Genomic DNA, 6,000 nt, shown 5'->3' on the forward strand with positions numbered 1-6,000 from the left:
GTGTGAACTTTTCTATACAGTGTGTCACCCATCATCAAAATTGTATTCATGTCATGTGTACTTAAATCATCAATATCATTTAGCAAGGTTTTCATCATGAATGTTATGCAATTTGTAACACACTGCCTCCCTCTTGAACTAAAAGAAAACCTATCATCACCTTGACAAAAATCTGCACATACAAACTTATTCATTGCTGTAGGTAAATAAGCCACAACTACAAGTAATTACCTTCTGATCAAAGTTTTAGGTTTGAACACCTGCATATATATGAGGATATTAATACAAAGAACACGTCACAAATTTTCAGCGAATACATGTATGTAAATGGTATTATTATACCTTATAAATATTCTACACAACGTTATCTGATTGGTTCTAGATTGTCACGTGATCGGGTCGTAAAACTTCATATTTCACGGCCGTAGACACGCTTTTCATCATATTTCATCTCTTCGGAACACCTAGTGTATTTTCCCGCAATATATTTCTCGTTCGTTGAACGAAAACTCCCGAGAGTAGTAGACGTCACGATAGCCTGGTTTACGTCACAAAATTGATGATAATATGTGCGAAGCCCTCGGGGAATACGGTTTTTCTTGGCTGAATAATTCTTCATATTTCCCTCACTATCTCACTATCATGCAATAAATGTATAATATTAATAAAGTATTTGTTGCACATGTATATGAGGACAATTACAATGATTGTTCACCATGCTAGTTCTTATGAGTGCTATTTTCTGCAAATGTTCAATTATTCAGTTGATGAGCGTGGGTTTTTTTTTCTTATTCATAACATTGAACGATTCCATACACAAAGATGCCTCAAAATATGCTTTAAGAAATCTCACTACATGTATTATGAAAATTCATCACGTTTATGTACATGTAAATATTCTCATGAAATTATCAGATTTCATATCATTTCAGCCAACCTTTTCTGAAGTTGATACCAACTAATGTTTTTCAAAATATGCTCGATAGTTCTCATAAATATTCTTATGGATCTTATAATTATTCTCAGAATCGAGGTTCTCTTAAATATTCTTAAAAAAGAATAGTCTCAGTAGCTCTCATAAATATTCTCAGTAGTTCTCATAAATATTCTCAGTAGTTCTCGTAAATATTCTCAGTTGTTCACCGATAATCTCAGCTGTTTTCATAAGTATTCTGGGTAATTCTAATAAATGTTCTCAGCAGTACCCATTCAGATTTTTTTTTAAAAAAAAGAATATTCCATCTGTTTGCTGTAAAATTGTAACTGATGACCCTGAAACAATGTATTATTTATAGATATTGGGCCAATGATAAAGGTTAGCAAATTAGAACTAATGAAGATAAACACAATTTAATTACATGATATTTCAGTAAAGAAATTGAACACAACTTTGTTTTTTGTGCAGCAAGCTACATAATTTTTTTCAATAGGCCTTGTTCCTTGTCACTTTTAAATTCTCTCAAAATTTGTCAAATAACAGCCTAACTAAAGTCTTCGATAAAATGATAATTAGCAAAAGGCGAGACAGTTTTTGCGGAGTCGGGAATTAAATGTGAAATTTTCAGAGAGAAGGAACCAATAAAACACAGCCCATCTTTGCAACAATTCATGCAAAAATAAATAATAATGAAAATATAACACTGCAATCACTGATTTGATAAGAATGTGTTCAATTATATATGTTCAGTCCTACGATATTACTTATTTTTACTTGCACTTGGATTATGTAAAATCTAAGGACCCAAACACTACGCTAAATGTACCTAAATAATCTATTATTATGTAGAACTATTTTTTCTCCTCTTCACTGCAAAATGTGCCCCTGCAATATTGCATGTAACCCCAGATTATTCAGCACAGGCTTTCGGGTATTTCCGTCAAAGATCGGAAAAGCTGCATTTTTTTGCTCATAGGTAGCGCCTTATGGAGGTTTCCAGTTGCTCTTGAAATTGCGTAATCTCGTCGGATACAGGCCATAAAGCGGCTAGCAAACACGCTAACCGCTTAAAAAGGGAATCATTTTGGCGCAACAGACAACTTTGGTGTTCGAAGGACTGCTAATGCCACCTGCATTGTCATGTTTATCATCAAAAGAAAAAAAATATGAATCAGCATCTATTTATCTGTAAAGAAAAGAAATCTACCCATAATAAGCTTTCATACTATTTGACAATCAGTTATTAGTTATATGATCTCCATACACGCAGATCCAAATCGAAATCTTAAAAAAAATCATTATTTACAATTTAATTAACTTAAGACTTGTCTTTAACATTCCCTCAAAAGAGATTTTCATGCGTCTTTACTATAATTGTCAGTCGACAACGATCCATTTTGGATCTCGATGTAAAAGTTTTTGTATTCATTGTAGATTTAATTAAGATACAGTTATTTGAGTACAAAATAACTGTCATAATACTTAGTATCAAACTCAACTTCTTAGAATTAAAAATGTCATAATTACAATGTCTAGTGAATTTTTCTCCAGAATATGTCAAATGAAAGATGAACTATAAAGCTGTCATTTTTCATACTCTAATATGAACATGCTAATTTGCAGACTATTTACTTTACCGCCCAAAATAAAGATATACTCCATACCTGTTCTATATGAATTACGAGACATTTCTAACATTCTAGAATCACGGAAAGTACCGTATGTTATATGCAGACACCAAGTAAAATGATTCCTTAAAGTCTAAGAGTCTCTCTCTCTCTCTCTCTCTCTCTCTCTCTCTCTCTCTCTCTCTCAGGCGATACATATTTTAAATTTGGGAATAATTCTGATATATGTGATATTTTTATGTCAATAATGTCTTGTACCCAAACTTCTTGTTTGTTAACATTTGAGTTTTACGAATATTGGAATTGTGAAAAGGTGAATGACATGTAAAGATTGTATTTGCTTTGTACAAAAGAAATATTCATGTGTAAACATTAAGAAGATAAATGAATAAAATTTAAAAGAAGTATTTAACAATTTTTAAAGAGTGTTGAAATCACAATCTAAATTTTTTCACAATGCAATGTGCGAGAGATGAATTACAGATATCTCACCCATATTTTGTTTGTTTAAATAAGAAATGACACGCTCTTTCGTTGTTTTTTTTTTATCACAATATACCATTTAATGGAATACATTAAGCATATTTTCGTTGTAGCTTAAATATTTAAAGGAGAAATTGCCAAATGTTTCAAAATATGAATGGAATTCCGACCTTTTTTTTCTCATGTTAATCTCATTTTTTTCAAATGCTTGGATATTTCTAAGTTTTTTTTTTCTTGTTCCTTTTAATTCATGATAATAGGATGAACTATATAACTCATTAATTTGCACTAAATTTTACATATTGCTTACAAAAGAAATCTTTTATGTGATAACGGGAACTAAAACTAGAAATTATGAACATGCTTTTTGATGTGCCTTCTTTATTTCTCAAAGTTTTACGTGCATTTCTTTGCATTTCGTAAAATTGTGGTATCCAGGAAGCCCTGTAATTTTATGTTATTTTATTTATGTTCCAATTATAAGATGTAATATTTTCAAAAAAAGACATTCTTGAATAATGAAATGGATAAGAAAAGGAAACTCCTATTGAAATGTTGAAATAAAGTCTTTGTTGCTCAAAATAAAAGCATTGTACTACATTCTTTTAGCATCGTTAGCTTTTCTAAAAATGACTTCAGATACATCTTGTTAAATATGCATTACGATAAAAACATTTCTTTAAAGCAAAAAAAAAAAATGTAACAGGACGTAACGTATATACATCATACATCGTCTACGTGTTCAGAATACGAATAGATTTCTTGCAGATGGCTACAAATTAATTTTTCATTCATTCACTCATAAGTTTAAAATAGGAAATATAGCTATATTATTAAGGTATGTCACTCTTGAAATTTGCTATATCAAAGATAAAAAGGAATATATTTTGTATAAGTACTCATATAGTATGACTTAAAATCGCAGAAAAAATAGGGGGGTCAGTGTGCATCTTACTGACCTTCAGTACAATAAAGTTAACCTTTTTCGCTTAAATTTTTAATTTCTTTAACATTTATCATATTTTATCAAATGAACCCATGCCAATAAATATAATCATATTTTACATAAAATAGTTTGAATAATATTTATCATATTACAAATCTTGCAAATTAGTGCGTGTAATTTATTGTATGATCTTTTTTGCACTAAAAAGGAACATATTTGGGGTATTAAAATCTAAATAGGCATAAAAACATTTCCTTGTATCAAACTTTTTAAGACAAATGCTGATCAGTCACAAGTATAAAAAAGTTTAAAATGATGAAAGAAAAAACTTGGGGTAAGTGATGTTAATTAATTTGAAATATTGGACAAAATATGTGATTTGCAGGCGAAACAGGGTGTAATTTTTATTCTGACTTCTCTAATATATCTTCATTTCTCGGCAAATTTTGCTGAGGGAAGGTCAAAAGTTGTTCTTAAATTATTCTTACATATTCCAAGCAATATCATTACGGGAAATATTCTTCGAGTAAAGGTATGTGAGACTAAAGTTGTCCACGATATTTAATTCAATAAATGCGCCGATTTGCAGAATTTTATGCTAAATATCCTTCCATCAGAAGAAATAGTCCATCATTAATCTTGCTTCTTTGCGAAAATTTGAGCAGTTTTTCATTGAATGTTGAACAATTAACATCGTTGAATTTAAATATGTTATAAAAATTGAATTATAATAAAAAATTTTGAAGTAAGAGATTCTGCGTGAACTTATCTAAAAAGCTCACGAGTGACATACCTGAATGATATTCATATTGGAGTTACAAAACTCTATTTCTGCTGACGACAAATGCAAATGTCAAATGGCACTGCATTTAGATCAAGGTTGAATATAAACAAACCAGTTAATTGATGGTAATATTAAGCGTTCTAACCTGCATGCAACTGAGAACTGAAAAGTGCATAGGTATTTATATAAATGTGTTTCATTGCACTTCAAATTGCTGAATGGCAGTTTTTCTCAAATTATATAATATAACAGTTTTTTAAATCCTAGACAGAACCCTAAGTTATATAAATTAGGTCCAACGCTTCATAGATCAACTGTTAACGAAAATAACACTCATTAAGCGTTCTATTTTGCACGCAATTAATGAAACTGAAAAGTGCATAGGTATTTATATAATTGTGCATGAAATTGATATGTTTCATTGCACTTCCAATTGCTAAAATGCAGTTTCTCTTAAATCATATAATTATTACAGTTTCATAATCCTAGTCAGAACCCTAAATAAAAGTTAAGTCCAATGCTTCAACGATCAACTGTTATCGAAAATAACGCTGTAAATATTCTATTAATAACTCCTTTTTCTATCAAAACTCGAAGCTTAAAGAGGCTACAAGATTTCTTTGAGATGCAGTTTTAACGTTGTTGCGGTTCTTGTTTATTAAAAAGCAATTGAAGCAAGAAAACAAATTTAAGTCAAATTTTCTAACAAATTTTGGATGAGATCAAGTCGACATCGTGTCAACATTGTATTTTCTACGGAAACGTATAACCGCCTCGTGTTGTTGTTTTAGAACATGATATTATGATATAAAAATGTTGTCGAATACAATTGATTCATTGTTTGGCGATATAATTATGACAAAATCTCTGATGAATAAAACTGTTCTGATTTGTTTAAGACGACTTATAAAATACACTTTGATATATCCAAGTCGAATTCCTAAATGTTGCACATAAAATAATGTGTAAAAATTAAGCCGCTAAAATTAAATATCGCAGACATTAGTGCGATATTACATATATGAAGACTTCGCGAAGACGTCTAGATTTAATCAAAGAGGAAATTCGGCAAAATGCGAACGACTTGTAACATTAGATTTACACAAGATACAAGATTTGATCAGTCCAATTTGGGCCCTTGGAGTAGCAAAAAGATTTACAAACAAAAGAAAGAGGAGGATCCGTTTGATAAAACAAACATGATCTTACATATAATGAGAGC

This window comes from Saccostrea cucullata, unplaced genomic scaffold, assembly GCF_032062105.1.
Source record: "Saccostrea cucullata isolate Sc308-1 unplaced genomic scaffold, CSIRO_AGI_Scuc_v1 ctg2484, whole genome shotgun sequence".
Taxonomy (NCBI): Eukaryota; Metazoa; Mollusca; class Bivalvia; order Ostreida; family Ostreidae; genus Saccostrea; species Saccostrea cuccullata.